We start from the raw sequence: 17,871 nt of genomic DNA on the forward strand, positions 1-17,871 counted from the left end.
CGGATCAGTCCCCCTGGCCCGAGCCCCAAATTCCGCTCCAGGGGCTGCTGGGTTTCGCGGGTCTGCCTGGCAACCAGTGAGTCATCAGTGAGAAAAGCTCTGGTTGGCTGGAAATTGTTTAGTGCGTTCTCTGATTGGCTGGAATTGTGAACGGCGCTGTGCCCTGTGGGTGTCCCTGGGAGCTGCGGAGTCCGAGCCGGAGCCTTTTCCTCTTTCTTTCTCTCCCTCTGAGACCTCTTCCCTATTTCTTTCTGTCCCTTTGAGACCACTTTCCCAATTTCTTTCTCCTCCCACCTCCCCCCCCCCACCCCACCCAAGACCTCTTTCCTATTTCTCTCTCTCTCTGAGACCTCTTCCCGATTTCTTTCTCTCCCTGTCTCCTTCCCAGTAAAGAAAAGATGCTCCTGCCCTCGCAGGCAAAGCTCTTAAGAAGGACCCAAAAGCCAAGTGGAGCAAGATCTTACAGTGACATTTCACTGCCAGCCTTTATAACTTTACCCATGGTTGTTGTAGCTCGTGGATTGGGAATTAAATCAGGGCAGGGTCCTTGGTGGGAGCTGCCCTGGGTCAAGAGAGACACTGAGAGGGAAACAGAGCAGGCAGAGAAAGGCAGAAGAGAAAGGAGGACACAAACACAATCAGCTGAGAAGGTGGCACTCTGAAACAGAAACTGGAACTGACTGAAAATGAATAGCACAGAAAGAAATAATTTTGTAACTTTATTTCCTATCAAAATACAATTTCCACCCTTTCTCAAAACCTTCTCCTGGTGCCATTCAGCAGGGCTATCAGAAAGTTTTTCATTCTGAATTGATGCTCCAGGCTGCAGCCACAAGGAAACAGGGAATGGGGATTTTCCTGCTCCTGAGGAGTTTGTTGACATCCTCAGTGGAGGATGAAATAAACAGGGCAGGAGATCTTTCTCCTTTTTAATGCCTTTTTTAAAAGTGATCAGCTCAGGATGGGGGGGTTGACAGGTCCATGGTTCCCTGCAGCCGCTCCCAGCAGTGACTCAGAAAAGAAGGAAAGTGCAGCTCTGTCCCCTGGGGGGCAGAGCCAGGAGTCCCGTCCTCCCAAGGGCAGTGGGGGTATACCCCGGGTTTGGTTTGGTTTGCCGGTTCAGGAGTCCTGGACTCGACTGACTTAAACCGGGGCGAGGAGTGACTGAGGTTTTTAGCATCTCTGCTGGCTTCGGACCTCGCCCCTGCTGTCCAAACACCACCCTGACCTCTCAAATCTGCTTTGGCTCATTTCTTTTGGGGTATTTTTCCGGGATTTGGTGGGGTCCCGTCCCGTTGCAGTCTGGGTTTTGAGATAAATTTGCATGTCTCCTGAGATTTCCCCTCCCCTTCCCATCATCCGGGGGGGGCTGTCATCCTCTTGGCAGCAGGCAAGGGTGGTACTGAAAAAAAGAATTCTCCACAATAGAGGGTTAACGACAATACTCAACAGATGATTAGAAAATTTAACCAACACCAGAAGTCTTGGCCAGCAATCAGTTCCCAGCTTAACTTTAAACTCTGCAACCCTTTTCTTAAAAAAAATGGGTAACTCTTTTTTTACTCATAACAGAGGAGAGGAGGAGGCACCAGAAGAAAAGGGCAGCTGGGCTTCATCCTTCCACAGGAAAGAGGAGGAGGGAAGTCTCTTGTCCTGTCTGCAGCTGCTCCCACAGGGATGTGAGGGCTGATCCCAGAGCCCCAAGGGTCACAGTCAGGGCTGCCCTCAGGGAATGCTTGCCTGGTATTGAGGGGCAGCGTGGGAGCATCTGGATCTTGGAGCACCCAGCTGCCCCCCATGTTTGAAGGTACCTGAGGAGGGCCGGGACAATGCCAGGGGCATCCTGCAGTGACATCCCCCTGTCCTGCTCTGTGTGACCCTGATCTTGGTCTCAATCTCACTCCACATTTAGACACACTCACAGTTCTGTATTTAATCCCATCCCAGTGCCAGGCTCGTCTAGCCCCAGACCCAGTCCCAACCCCAGCCCTAAAGCCAATCCCATATCTAGCCTGAACCCCAATCCCAGCTCTAATCCAAATCTCAGCCCCAAATCCAACCCCAGCTCCAATTCCAGCCCCTTCCTAAATCCTCAGCCCCAAACCAAATCCCAGGTTCAGCCCTTCTGGGGGTTTGGGGGTGTCTCTGTCCCTCTGACCCCGATGATGTTTGTGTGGGGTCACACCAGGGCTGAGAGGGACAGAGACCCCCCCCCCCCAGCCTCCCCAGGTGTGAGAAGGTCGGAGAGCCCCCCCAGCCCCGAGCACCCTCAGTGGTGAGAGGGACACAGAGCCCCTGGTCCCCAGCCCTGCACAGGCATTCCCTGAGGCCAGAGGGATGGAGACCCCCCGAGCATCCCCCAGGGCGAGGGGACAGAGACCCCTGAGCATCCCTGTGCTGAGAGGGACAGAGACTGCCCCTGAGACAGGGGTGAGGGGGAGGGAGACCCCCCCCAGGAATTCCCTGGGGTGAGAATGATGGAGAGACCCCCTGGGGAATGGCCTGGGGTGACAGGGACACTCCCTGGGGAATAGCCTGGGGTGAGAAGGACAGGGATACTCCCTGGGGAATGGCCTGGGGTGACAGGGACAGGGACAAACCCCCCCCAGCCCCTCCCAAGCATCCCCCAGGGGGACAGGCACAGAGACCCCTTGAGCATCCCCTGGGCACTGGACAAAATAAACTCGGCAGAAATCAAACTTAACTCTGCATAAAATACCTTGATGAATACTTGATTTTCCCACAAGTCACATGTGATGAAAATGCAAAAAAATCCCAAACATGAATAAACCAACAACAGAAGCAATGATGATGGCAATTCCAAGTTTCATCGGTTCCTGCACAGCTCCAGCTCAGCTGCTGGCAGGTTCCGATAAAAGAAAAGGGGAAATTCAGCCCTATACAGATTATTCAAAGGAAGGGGAAGCTCTGTGTAGCTGTTAAAAAGGTGACAGGGAGAAAGAGAAAAATGATTCTCACATTTGGCAAAGCCCCCGAGCCTGTGAATTCTGGAGTTATTTGGGAATTTAGCTACTTGAGCTGGGCTTCTTATGGGACTTTTAGCAGCCTTGTGTTCCTCACCATGGGGTGAACGAACCTTGTCAGTCTTGCTGGTATCATTTGCTCCCTTTCCTCCAGTGATTTTAACAAACTTTTCAAGAAAGGACAACAAAATATTTTCTTTACACTGGCCACCCACAACAGCCATTTTCCTCATCAGTTCTCCCATTAGTCGCTCTGAGGAAACAGCGTCCAAGTTTCCAAGAGTTCCTCCAGTAGAGCCACGACCTCCTCAGAGGAGGGAACCATGCTCTTGTCAAAGGAACTTGGGGTCAGAGAACAGTGCTTAAACTCACTGTGTCAAAATAATGTTGCAAGCTGGTTAAGAAAATTGTTAGAGAGATGCCTCTGCTCCGATTAAGGTGTTAATGAGACCAAATCCAACATGGATTTTATTGAACAGTAAATGTGAGGTAGAGAGAGAGATGGAAAGAAAGAGAAAAGGGGGGAGAACAAGGGAGTGACAAGGACAGAGACCACCCCTGGGGCAGGGCAAGTGTGACATTGTCCCCTGTGTGTGTGGCCTTCCCAGGGTGGGGGTTTTACACCTGAGCCAGTCTGGGTAAGGGGGGTGGTGCTCACCCCCCCGAGCAGGGATTACCCCACTGTTTCAGGTTGCAATGTAAGATGGAACCAAAAACATGTTTTCAATCACCATCTCCACAAACTGCTATAAACAGGTGGGGAAGAGTTCTTTATCTCTTCCATGACTCACCCCTGATAACGCCCTCCAGGGGAGATATCTTCTGTGAATGGGCCATTGAGTGCCACTGCAGGACTGATGAAATTACATCCCCCCATTGTGGGATGCTCCACCCAGGGGGAGGAACCAAGCATTCCTACCTGGATATAAACTGAGGCTTACAAGACCAGGAGCACCTTGCCTACTGCATTCCCAGAGGACAAGAGCTCCATAACCACCCCCGGACCTTCAGAGGAAGGCCAGACCCTTCTACAGGATCACTGCTTCGACAGAATCACGTTCATCACTCCAACAGGACTTCAGCCACCATTTAATGGGACTGCTACCAGCCCCCTGATCAACAGGGTGTCAGGTAATATCCTGACTCTGTCAGCTTAAGGCAGTGTTTCTGTATCATTGCCCTGAACTTAATTTTCCTATTAAATTATAATTCTGGCTTAGACTCTCCCCCTGGTTTGTCTTCAAATCCAGTACAAGACTCTATGTGCTCAACCCTTGTTTTCCTCCCAAAACAGGATATCCTATTCCCAAACCTTTGCCACATGGAGGAGGAGGCTGCAAGAAGACAAAGATGCCCCAGGACACCCAGGCAGGTGAGGAGGAAGTCAGTGCCCCTTTCCCCCTCTCTCCTGCTCCATTTCCCAGCCCAGCACTGCCCCCAGCTGCAGGACAAACCTGCTGCCAACGCCGTCCTTCTGGGAATGCCCTGGGGGGATCTCCTTCCCCTTCCCTCTGGCACGGAAGCAAATCCCATCCTCTCCTTGTCCTTCCTCACTCTGACATGGAGCTGAGGATAGAGACCAGGGAGGACAAATCCCCATGTCAGAACCTTGTGGAAGAGGCGGTTTTGAGTGGCTCCATGGCACAGGAATTCTACAGGGAGGAAAATCCTGGAAGATCTCACAGGAGGAGGGGCTGCAATGACAGCCCAGGGTGCTCTGAGGAGGAAAGACCCACCCTGTGCCCAGAAAGTGGACAGAGCTCCAGCCAGAGCTCAGAGCTGGTGGTCCATGAGCAGCTTCCTGATGGGGAGAAGCCCCACAAGTGCTTGGAGTGTGGGAAGAGCTTCAGCCAGAGCTCCCACCTGATCAGCCACCAGATGATCCACACTGGTGAATGGGCCTACAAGTGTGGGGAGTGTGGGAAGGGCTTCAGCTGCAGCTCAGAACTCGTCATCCACCAACGCATCCACACTGGGGAGAGGCCCTTTGAGCCTCCCGAGTGTGGGAAGAGGTTTCACACCAGCTCAGATCTCCTCCAGCACCAGCAGATTGACTCAGAGGAGAGACCCTTCTGCTGCCCTGGCTGTGGGAAGTGCTTCAAGCACAACTCCAGCCTCACCAGGCACCGGTGCATCCACACTGGGGAGAGGCCCTACGAGTGTTCCCAGTGTGGGAAGAGCTTCAGCTGGAGCTCTAACTTGACCAGACACCAACGGAGGCACCGGTAAGGGAAGCCCTGCAAATGCATTGACCGCAGGAGGACCTTCGTGCACTGCTCCAGCTTCATCCCCCATTGGAGTTCCCATGTTTGGAAGAGCCCTGGTGATCCATGTTCCCCATGATCCATGCTGGGAAGACACCTGTCCCTTTTCCTGACCCTGCCAGTGACATGATGTGGGATTGAAGAACATGAGGGTCTGGCCATGGCTGTGTTATTATATTCACTCCCACCTCAGGTCATTCCCAGAGGCACAGAAGGGACTCTCTCTCTCTCTCTCTCTCTCTCTCTCTCTCTCTCTCTCTCCCTGAGGAGAAGGGTGTCCTTTCCAGGCAGGGGAAATGCGTGGCCAGGAAAAGCCAGCCGTTGATGTTGTAGTTTTCCCTGTAAATAGTTTTTCTTATTCCTTCTGTTATGAATATTGTTTTTGTTTCTGTTTGTTCTTTATCTTGTTGCTGTTCCCCATAAATTATTCTTATTCTAGCCCGGGTTCTTTGCCTTTTGTGCTTTCCATGGGAGGCGGGAGGGCAGCGAGGGCTGAGTGGTTTTAGCGGGAGCAGGAAATTGGGGAATCCCATTCCTGAACCCTGGCCCGTGGAAACCGAGCATCCCAGCTGGTCCCAGCCCTGGGAGCGGGTCCCTGGCTGGGGCTGTGGGAACCTCTTCCCTCTGGTGCCTGGGACAGCTGCAGCTGAGTAGGGGCAGGCTTAGGTTGGATCTCAGGAAAAGGTTTTTCCCCAGAGGCTGCTGGGGCCCTGCCCAGGCTCCCCAGGGAAGGGTCCCAGCTCCAGGGATCTCTGAGCTCCAGCAGCATTTGGACAGTGCTGCCGGGCCCCGGCTGGCATTGTTGGGGTGTCCTGTGCAGGGCCAGCAGTTGGACTCAAGGATCCTGATGGGTCCCTCCCAACTCAGCCAGTTCTGTGGTTCTGGGATCCCATGACCCTGGGGATGGGACTGCAAATGGTTGCCATGGCAACAGGCTCTGGCTGCAGGCCTGAGCTGATGTCCATGGCAACCACCCCTGGCATGGGGTCTCCATGGAGCTGCCAAGGGACTGACCATAGCAACAGGGCTATGGTGATGGTTGCCATGGAAACTGACCACAGCAAGAGAGGGCTGGTGATGGTTTCCATTGAAACTGACCATAGGAATGGATCCTGGTGATGGTTGCCATGGAAATTGACCACAGCAACAGGGGGCTGGTGATGGTTGCCATGGAAACTGACCACAGCAATGGGTCCTGGAGTTGGTTGCCTATTATGTATCAGATTTGTCACAGGCACTCAGAGGGGTTCCATGGGGACTTTCCAAGAGTCTCCAGGCTGTTCAAGAGCTGGAATGTCACAGGCAGAGACAGGGGCTCCATGGAGACCTCCCAGGGCTTTCTGGGGGTGGTAAAGAGCCGTGAGGTCACAGGCAGTCACAGCCATTCCATGGTGACATCCCAGGGGACCTTGGGCTGCAAAGGCACCGATCTGTCACAGGCACTCATGGGGCTCCACGGTGACATCCCAGGAGTCCCCAGGCTGCCAAAGAGCCAGGATGTCCCAGACACTCACAGGGGTTCCTGTCATGGGCACAGTTGGAGCTTCAGGCAAAGTTTATTAGAGAAGCTCCTGTTTGCTCATGAGGTGCAGAAAGGTTCCCCAATAGCCCCCACATATCCCCAGATACCTCCAAGGACCTCCAGGCTTTCTAAACTCCTTCTGTGAGAGGAGCCTTGGAGCAGCTGGTTCCAATCCCAGCCTCAGACTTTTCAAGAGTTTGTGTGTAAAGAATTATCAAGGTGGAATTAAACCTTTACAGAATTTGTCCCACAGGATTAAGGATGACAAAGTAGATATATTTATATAAATATATATTATATTTTTTGGTAATGATTAGACAAAATTATCTTAAACAGAAATATTTACTCCAAGGTATAAGAGCTGTAACTCTAATATGTTATGTTATGTTATGTTATGTTATGTTATGTTATGTTATGTTATGTTATGTTATGTTATACTATATTATACACTCAGAATTCATTTCAAAGCAACTGTATTCAAGAAAAAGAAGCAGTTATTAAGCAGAGATTGATGTCATTCCCCCAGAGCAATGACGGGGGCAAATCCCTTTGGCTCAGCCTGGAGCAGTGACCTTGAGGGGTGTCCCCACTGCAGGGAGGAATCTTCACACTCCCCCAAGAAGGGAAATGTCAGGAGATGCTGCCATTAACATTTGGGATGGGGCTTTTCTAGTCTGAAGTGCTGCCCTGTCAGTCAGATGTGCTCAGGCTGGGCCAACTCAGCAGCTCTGCAGAAGCTCCCAGTGGTGTCACTTGTTGTTCCTTTCTCCAGGGATTTTTTCAGCCCTGCCACAGCTTCAGCTCCCTCTGAGGATGTTGAACTTTGGGATGGAGGAGTCAGGCTGGTTTCTGCATTATTCACCCCAAAGCAGTGTGACCTCTGTCATTCATTTCCCACTGGGGCCTTGCTGGTGTGGTTGAAGCCCACTGCAGGCAGAGCCTCCTGCTCCAGCAGGAACTGCCTTTCCTGTGCCATGAGCAGGGCAGGTCCCGCTGCAGGAAAAGCCCCAGGCCAGCCCCAGCACAGGGAAGGCCTCGGGCACAATGGCAGAGTGCCCTGCTGGGAGCTGTGCCAGGGAGAGCCTGAGGCACCAAAGGCACCTTGGCAGCAGCAGCTGCTTGCAGGGCATGGCCAGAAGCCTCCCTTGGCACCCCGGCCTGGTGGCCACCACTGCAGAGCTGCTGCCTCAGGGCTCATTTCTGGCTGGGCTCTGAAAAGCCACTTCTGCTCCAGGAGCCTGACTGGGAAGCCACTGGCCTCAGCACCTTGGGGACAAGATATTAATGACAAAACTCTTGATGCCAGCAGAGACAAGGCAGGGGCAGAGGAAAGGGCAGAGCCATGCCCAGGGCCAGGGCTGCAATGGTGATGGTTGTGAGGTCACTGCCACTGCAGCAGCCTGGCTGCCCTCAGCAGACATTCTGGCCAGAAGTGTGGTGAGGGCACCCAGCACATCAGAGAACCCACACAATAGGAAATCCATCCTTGGGGATGAGAGGGTTTCACTGGGTCAGGTTGCACAAAGCTCCTGCTCTTGGAGCATTCCTGGGATGTGGAACCCACTTCTCTGGAAAAACAGCTGCAGTTTTGTGCCACTCTCATTGTAAAATATTTCTTCCTTCTGAAAAATGTAAATCCACCCTCATTCAGTTTAAAGATGTTGACCCTTGTTCTGTCACTGCAGGATTTGGGAGAAAATATTTTGACCAGTATTTTCCCGCTTTCACTGATCTTGGAAAGAAACCGAAAATCTCCCAAGCTACAGTTTGGAGGCCTCATCACAGAACCAGCAGGGACAGGCTGAGGTCTCTGGGTTCCTTGATGTGGAGACTGAGGACAGAACAGGAGTAGCCTGGGAGGGATTGAAGGGTGGTTTCAGAGAGGCTGGAGTTTTTCTTCATTGTATAAATTAGCCAGAGAAAGAAATAATGGCACCAAGGGCAGCTGGAGAGGCCCAGACTGGACATGAGGAGAAAGGAATTTCCCTGCCAGGGCAGGGCTGTGGTGCAGCACGTCCCCAGAAGGAGCCTGGAGCAGCCCAAGGCTTCGTGTGGGCAGGCAGAGGCAGGCAGGAGGCAGAGCTGTCAGCAAAGGAAGGGGCCAGCCAGGTGGAGCAGTCAGGGGATGACCACAACCTGCAGGGACAGAGGTGCAGGTTTGTTCAGCACCAGAGACACCTTTGCCTTTGCTTGTCTTGAGCTGTCATCAGTGCCTCCAGTGTTCTGCTCTAGCTGGAACCTGGGGACACTTTCTCAGTCCTGTCCCTCTGAAGGATCTATTAAAGTATAAGAAACTTGAGTGTATCAATGTCTTTTTGAGTTCTTGAGAAGTTCTTTGAGCACACTCTGAGGGACTGGGTCTGATGCAAAGAGCACCAAAGCCCCAGAGGGTCATTAAAGTCCTTGTGCTGTGTCTGTGCTGCTGAGCTGGGCTGGGCTCCTGGCCCAGAGGCAGCTCCTGGCAAGGGCAGCGCTGCAGAGAGACAGCTCTGGGCAGGAGCAGCTCCTGGGCACAGCCCAGCAGGGCTGGGGCACGGCCAGGGCACCTCAGGGACACGAGCAGGGCACAGACAGAGCTCACAGGGGCTCAGCACTGGCAGGGGCTGTGGGATGTCCCTGAGGGGGCTGTGTCACAGCAGCACCTCTGTGGCTGTGTCATAGAGGCACAGAGCAGCTGTGATGTCAGCAAGGGCCTGTGTGACAGCCCAGAGTGGGTTGTGTGAGGTCACAGATTGGGCTATGACATCACAGAGTTTGTTGTGTGAGGTCACTGAGCAGCTACAACATCATAGATGGGATTCTGTGACATACAGAACAGGCTGTGACATCATGTCATGGCTGTATGACATCATAGAGCAGGCTGTGAGGTCAAAGTGTGTGCTGTGACATTACAGAGTGGCAGTATGACATCACAGAGAGGGTTTTGTCACATCACTGAGGGGGTTGTGACATCACAGAGCTGGCTGTGACATCATAGAGTAGGGTGTGAGGCCATAAAGTAGATCCTGCCATCATAGAGGGTGGCTCTGTGGCATCAGAGAGTGGGTTGTGGCATCAGTGGGTGGCTGTGTCACATCGTAGAGCAAGCTGTGACATCACAGAACAGACTGTGACATCACAAGGTGACTTTGTGACATCACAGAGCAGCTGTATGACATTCCAGGGTGACATCCCAGAGTTGGCTTTGTGACATCACAAGGGTGCTGTGTGACCTCCCAGAGTGGGCTGTGACTTCACAGGAGCTGTGTGACATCACAGGGGCAGTGTGACATCACAGGGGCAGTGTGAGGTCCCTGGGGAGGTCACTCTGCCCTGTCCCCCCTCACAGCCCCCCCAGAGCAGTCCAACCCTGCTCGTGCCCAGCAGGGTCCCCTGTCCCCCCAGGTCCCCCCGCCCCTGGTGCCGCAGCCTCCCCCAGAGGATGTTCCACGAGATCGACCCCAGAGCCTGATACGGGGACGGGGGGCCGGGGCCCTGGGGGTGGGACAGGGGGACAGGGACCCCCCGGCAGTGTCCCCGTGTCCCCCAGGGCCAGAGCCTGGGCCAGGGCTCCTTCACCCTGTTAGGAATGACGGCTTGAGAATGCTGAAAAAATCCCTGGCAAGGGATCAGCAAAAACCAGATTTGATATTAAGGGACAGCAGCACAAAGTTCCTTGGCAAGAGTCACTCTGCTCCTGCCTGGACACTTCAGGCACACCAGGGAAACAAAGCAACAACAAAACCAAACAGAATCCAGGCAATCAAACCAGAAATGAACTGAGAACTCTCCCTGTGTGTGTGTGACAAAAGGGCAAGGATAAAAGGAATAAAGAGATAAAAGCATAAAAGAGCTCAAACCTAACAGGACTTAATTTATACCTTAACTGATACCTTAAATGCCACAATTTAGCCAAAACCTGCACCTAACACTATTTAACCTGACATAAAACCTACGACTTTGCAATTTAACAGAGGAATAAGACTTAAGAGTGTTCAACTTACCTAATAACTTACATTAAAAGTAACAACTTAGCAAAAGAACAACTCTCAGAAGCATTTAACTTAGCTCATACCTCATGACTGAACTATTCTTAGAGGCCTGACTGACTCAGCTCTCCAAGGCACTCAAACCCCTCAGAGAGCAGCATTTCTGCCACATTTCCCCAGCACAGGCACTCCTGTGTGCACACAGACACAAAGAGTCAGTGCAAGGCACCTGTTAGAAATTCCCCTGAGGGCAGGGAATGCTCACTGTGGATGCTTTGGCATCTCCCCAGCGGGCCAAGGGCTGAGCCTGGAGCAGTGGGGGGATCGGCCCAGGCTCTGTCATTGTTCAGGATCCCCGAGTGCAGCAGACGGGAGAGTTCCCGGCTGGGAGAGGCCCCACTCAGAGGGAGTCGCTGGCCCAGGAGAGCTCCAAGGGCTCCTTTTGGAGCGCTGTTTGCAGGGCCCCACCAGAGGGGCTTCAGTCCCAGCAATGGCTCATCCTGGCCACACTTGGCATCATCAGCTTTCTTTGGCACTGTGAGAACAGGGATGTTGTGCCACTGAGGGAACAAAAACAGTTCCCAGGGCTGCTCCTAAAGGAACCAGGAGCTGGTTGGGCAGCAGCAGTGCCTGGAGCAGGCAGTGTTTGTGATGAGCTGCAGAGGAGCTGAGCCCAGGGGCTGCTGGCCAAGGCCGAGGCCCAAGGAGCATTTCTCAGCTGGCAGGGCGGGCTGAGAAGGGGAGGGGGGAATGCAGCAGCACAGGGCCATGGAACCAAGGGACCAGTGTGACACTGTGGGGCCCTGTGAGACCAAGGGACCATTGTGACACTGTGGGGCCTCATGGAATCATGGAGACCACTGTGACATTGCTTGCTTCCTACTCCTGCCACCAGCTTTCCTTACCGATGCTCCTCCACACTGTTTGTTCCTCGGCTCCTTGGCTGCTGCTGACTGGTCCAGATAGGGCCAGATATCCCGGAGCCCCTCAGTCCTCTCTCCGGGTGTGGCCTATCCCGGACGAGTGCCCAAGACTGTTATGAATGGCACATGACCAGCTCTTTAGTGGTTTCAGCTTTACTGGAAACAGTCTAGGTAGGGGACCCATGGGGGTGTGCGCACACCACCACTCCTCCCGAGACGGCGTGGAGAAGGAGGATGTCAGCTCTGTCATCCGGCAGAGCTGGGTCTTCTTTCCTCACGAGAGTCTCTGAGTAGACGCCTGTTGGTTTCAGGTTCATAATCTTTATACTGCTCTTGGCCTGCTCTGGTTGGGGTGACGAAGGCAAAAAGTTCTGACCAGGGTCTTTGATATTGTCTTATGTTCCCTCTGTTAAGAGGTGTTATTTTGATTCTTTATTTGCATGGTGGTTTGTTGTTCTAGGGGTTTTTGTTATGTAATCCTTTTCTGCTAAGTCTTATGGGAGTTTCATATTTCCTTATTAGGTGACGTAATCATCTTCTTTATGGTCTTGAGTGGTTCACCATTTTAGATGAGAGTGGGAGCAGCCAGGGTTATACCCGACGGTAAGGGGATATACATAATTATAAAACCTTTAACAAACAATAACTAACATTGGCACTTTACATAACCATAAAACATTAAACAAACACTCTATAACTATCATTGGAACTTTTTATTAACTCCTTAAACAATGTATTCTCTGCAACACTGTGGGAAGTTGTGGAACTGAGGGGATCATTGTGGCACTGTTGGGGCCCATGGAACCAAGGGGCCAGTGTGGAAACAAGATGCCGTTGTGAGCCTGTAGGGTGTAAGAGCCCAGAACACTGCCATGCTGGAGGTAACCAAAGGCTCCTTTACTCGAGTTTGGTGCACAGGAGAAACACCAGCCAGATATTCTCAAGCAGCCAAAATGACACAAAATTTTACTGGCAAAGTACAAAAAACCAAGAAACTTTGAAGGAGGATTTAATGCAACATCCAATTACATATAAAACCCTTATCATAGCAATAACTTCATTAACTTAGCTCATTTAACCTAGAAACCTTTAAACACGTAAGCTGTTGTGGTACCCAAAAATGTTCCATATAAAGAGCATTAGGAGAAGAAAGAGAGAGAGACAGAAAGACAGAAGCTCTCTAGAAAGACATGCATATGACTATCAGTTCCTAGGGTTCTGGTGTGGGTGAATCACAAACCCCAGGAGAAGGCAGAGTCCATACCAGGGGCTGACCTTGTGCTCTGTGTTTTTAAGCCCCCAGGCCTTTGTGGGCTTCCCCCCAGGTGGGATTTCTGATCGCTCAGGCAATCAGGGCTGGGTTAGCGCTGTCCCCACTCTGTGACTGATTGACAGCTCATCTCACGGTGTCTCAGGACATTGATCTCATCCAGCCTCTGACAGTGACTATGGTGACACCAGGGAACCTCATGGAACCATGAGTCAGTTGTGACCAGGTGGGTCCAAGGATACCACAGTGACACTGGGGCACCTCATGGAACCATGGGTCAGTTGTGACAATGCAGGTCCAAGGACACCACAGTGACACTACAGAACCTCATGGAACCATGGGTCAGTTGTGACCAGGCTGGTCCAAGGACACCATGGTGACACTATGGAACCTCATGGAAACAAGCGGCCATTGTGACACCATGGGGACCTTATGGAATCAAAGAAGACCATTGTGAAACTGCCATGGAACTGAGGGCACAGGGTGACACTGTGGAGCCTGTAGTGTCACGGAGGAGCCATTGTGACACTGTGGGTCCCCATGGAACCAAGGGAACATGGAACAGGCTGATGCCTTCAGTTTTAGCTGTTATATTTTCCAGATTCTCTGCTGCATTAGTCTGTAACTCTGGACTTCATACAGAGTGTTAGCAAGTTTTCTTCACAGTGTAGTCAGACAAAACAATCCTCTTCCAGCCCCAGAACCAAGGACACGGTTGCAGCTTCAGGCCCCAAAAGTGCAAACAACAGCGAACTGAGCAGAGCAAACTGGGAGGATGGGACTGCATAACCTGAGGCTGTAATTGGACAATTAACCCTAATATTTAAATGGACCAAACATTATAAGAGTGTGAAAACTCTTGACTGGTCATCCATTTTGAGTGTAGCCTCATCTGGGCTCTTGCACTGCTCAAGGTGAATCCTTTGAAGGCCTTTTAATAAATCCCTACTTTATTCCTTGAACTCTGCCCAGCCTCTGTTCCAGAGAGCCTCCCTGGGCATCCAGCTGATCAGTGCCCGGAAAGCAAAGGATTGCTCAGGAAGTCTCCTTCACCCTCGGACAGTCCCATCTGAGCAGGGCAAAAATCCAGTGGGGAGGAGAATATTATCTTGGGCCCTGGAAGGTGTGTTCTGCCTTTGCTTTGCATTTCCTTTTCTTGGACATTTGTGACATCTTCTTTGAGGAACTGAGGCTCATGGAGGTGGCAACAAATCTCCCATGGGGCTCCTCAGAGTTCACAAAGCCCAAAGGAGCTGCACCTCTACCAGAATTGTCTTCAAGAATTAATTTTGTCAGGAGTGGAATTAATAAAAAAGATTTCAATGAGCAATTACCTCAAATGATTTTTTCCCTACTTTCAAGATTTTCTCTCATTAGTTTTCTTTTCATAAGAGGCAATATAACATTATTTTCTAATTGATATTGAAGCAGGGTGTTCCCTAAGAAAGTCTTGATTGGTAGGAAAAGTCTTCCTTGAGGTCAGGCACTGCCTCAATGGATAAAACATTGCTTCTCACATTTTCAATACTGCCATTTCTTGTGGAGAGTTTTGTGGAGATGTGGCTTGAAGAGAAGGGACATGATAAAATACAGCTGGTAAAGCAATGGACCTCTGATGGGGGGCCTTTGGCAGGGCCAGAGTGTCCTTGAGCAGGAAGTTACACGATAACGGGATGCAGAAGCAGAGACTAGCTAATGAGGGGAGAAAACATAAGCATCCTGAGTATCTGAGGGGAGAAAACATAAGCATCCTGAGTATCTGATAGCAAAAGTTGAGCTGACCTTTTATAGCGAACCAATAGTGAGCTTTAGTTTTGCAATATGTATGAGCCTTATTATCACTGTTATAAGAGCACGCATGTTGAATCAATGAATTGAGACTTGTTGATCATCATCGGATGTGCTTGTCTCCCGTCGACTCCGTCAAATGGTGACCCCTACGACGTGATCCTTGCCAGACACCACGGACGAGCGACGACCGGGTCGGGTCCCGAAGCAGCCGGGACGGCAAAAAAGCGCGAAAAAGAAGAGTTAAGACGCGCCGTGCCCTGGGTGTCCGTACAGACGAGCCTGGCTGATACGTGCTGCCGAGACCTTGAGGGGCTGCAACAGCGCTGACGAATTAGGTATGGAAAGGCAAGCAGCATATGATTTATTTACCGCTTTTTTACAAAAGCGGCAGGTTAAGGAGATAGATTTACAAAAGGAGTTACCGGGGCTTTTAGCATATGGGTATGCCAAGGGAGTTTTTGCAAATCCTCATACTGTACATGAGTTGACAGAGTGGCAAAAATTTGGGGATTTATTATGGGAGGCTACATTAGAGGACGATAAGACGGCTAGAAAGTTGGGAAAGCTTTGGAGGGTGGTATACAATGAGCTTCTGCAGCATCAGGCAGAAAATAAAGCAGCTGAGCAGGCATCTGCTGCTCACACCAAGAATAAGAGTTATGGGAGTGATCAGGATCAAACCACTCCTTTACCCTCTGTGTTCACAAAGGTGGTCCTGCCGCCTCCACCATCGCCTTCTACCAGAGCTGGTCCTGAGGTTGCTTGTGAGCCTTCTGCACCCCCCGAAGAGCAGGGGCCACGGCCGAGGCCACCCACTGCTGAATTCCCGCAGGGTAATGAGCCGATCCCTGGGGCGGAAAGCGACCTAGCGGAGGCCATTGCCAGGGAGCGAAGGGAGGCTTGGGCTGCGCTGGCGAAAGATGGCTTGGAGAGAGGGGATGACGGTGCAGTTAGTGCGGCAACCCAGCTAGCATGCCCGGTGACCTTCCAGGCACAGGCTGGTGGAGGATTACTAGCAACAATCACTGCTCTCGATTGGAAATTGCTATCACAATTGCGATCTACTGTTAGTCAGTTTGGGGTAACTAGTGAACCAGCAACACAGATGTTGGATTATGTTTGGAATACTCAGGTACTTTTGCCTGCTGATTGCAGAGGGATAGTGAAGTTGATTTTCACTCAGCATCAACAACTTTTATTTAATGCACATTGGCAGGCGCTTGTTAATGAGTGTGTAGCGATACAGTGGCAGCCAGGAGACCCTCTCCATGGGGTGACTGTAGATGAGCTTATGGGTTTAGGAGCATTTCTTCGCACTGAAGAACAGGCTCTGATTGGACCGGACAAGTGCCGAGAGGCAATGAGGTTGGTTAGATTAGCAATAGATAGAGTGAAGGAACCAGGAGGAGTACCTGTGTATATGGGAATTAAGCAGGGCCGGGAGGAATCGTTCGGTTCATTTATAGATAAAGCTGCTGCTGCGATTGAGAAGGCAGGGGTACCCGAGTATATGAGAGGAGCTTTGTTGAAACAATGTGCTCTTCAGAATTGTAATTCAGCTACAAGGAGTGTAATTAATACACTAGGTGCAAACTGGACCATAGAAGAAGCACTAGAAAGAATGGCACAGATGCTGGTAGGATCACAAGTCTGTCTGGTAGATGCTATCAATCAGCTGGGATTAGGGTTACAAGAACCAGCAAAGGCTTCTCAGAATCAGGTGTTAGCTGCCCTTGCACCCCTTCAAGTGTCAGCTGCACTTACCCCGGCTCCGACGGGAAATCGGATGAGATGTTACCGATGCGGAGGCATGAGTCACATGTGTCGGGAATGCCGAGCAACAGGGATCTGGTGCCAGAAATGCCACTCGAATACACACAATACAGGAGCTGTGTGGGTACCCGCAAAGTGGACTAAACCTGTTCTCAATGCAGCGGTCGGTGGGCAACCTGACAGAAGTGGACAAGAAGTGACTAGAGGAGAAGCTGCCAGTGATCCTACGGCCACTACTGATACAGCTGAAGGGACACTCGAAGGCGATCGACAGAGCTGTGACACACTGCCAGACTACTAAGGAGCTGACTGAAACTATTGAATCACTGTCATCTTTTTACATAAGGGGCCCAGCGGGCCAGAACTGTCTTGATTGTAATTGTTTATGTTGTGCTGCTTGGGTGGCATTGTATTGTGGGGGCTGCTGTAAAGACCTTTTGGATAGAGCAGTCCTTGATCCGGCAATTGTGGTGCGGTACGTGCTGGTATGACCATCGTTTTGATAGCTGGCAAAGGGAGCTGAGGGAACAAACAAGATTGGACATAGGTTCGGCTTTACATCTTTTTGAAGCGCCTGAACAAAAGATTTTGGCTTACTATCGGTGGGAATTAAATCATATTGTAAAAAGTGTTAAAGCTCAAAGTAGGTCCTATATTGCATCTGCAAGGTGTAGAAAGTTGGTGCCCTTAACACAGCACTCTGTAGTAGGGCCCATTAAGGGAGATCCCGATGAAGAATTGGATCAATTCTTAAGAAAATTACAGGATCTAAAATTACAACGGTTAGGGACACTGAAGATTAAAAAAAAAAAAAGAAGAAAAATAAGAGAGAAAAATGAAGCTTATTTTTGTTGTGTTGCTTAGTGCTGTGATAGCTGGGGTAGTAGGAGTAACGCGCTTTAATCAGCCAAGAGACAATATAGAGATAACGCTTGCTAATCAAACTAATCAATCATCGCTTTGTTTTAGCTTAAGAAGAGTTACTAACCCCTTTCGAACATGCTTAGTAGGCCTGCCTGTGTGGTCTCCCAAAGAGTTTTGTGGTCTGATAGATAATCAAACCTTGTAATATATGCTATAGGGATACTGGGTGTAGTTTTGATGCTTTTGCTTATTTTGCCTTGTATTTTTAATTGCATTCAGAATATGGTCAGTCGAATGATAGAAAAAACCTGGCAGACAAACCTTCTTGCTCAAAAAGAAAATGGGGGAAGTGTGGAGAGTTTTGTGGAGACGTGGCTTGAAGAGAAGGGACATGATAAAATACAGCTGGTAAAGCAATGGGCCTCTGATGGGGGGCCTTTGGCAGGGCCAGAGTGTCCTTGAGCAGGAAGTTATACGATAATGGGATGCAGAAGCAGAGACTAGCTAATGAG

At 50.9% G+C, this 17,871-nt stretch overlaps 1 pseudogene; it reads left to right on the forward strand.

The window, feature by feature from the left end:
• LOC132334706 (zinc finger protein 850-like) overlaps window positions 1-17,871 on the forward strand; it is a 1,213,125-nt pseudogene that overhangs the window by 159,025 nt on the left and 1,036,229 nt on the right.

Source organism: Haemorhous mexicanus, chromosome 16, assembly GCF_027477595.1.
Source record: "Haemorhous mexicanus isolate bHaeMex1 chromosome 16, bHaeMex1.pri, whole genome shotgun sequence".
NCBI classification, from domain to species: domain Eukaryota; kingdom Metazoa; phylum Chordata; class Aves; order Passeriformes; family Fringillidae; genus Haemorhous; species Haemorhous mexicanus.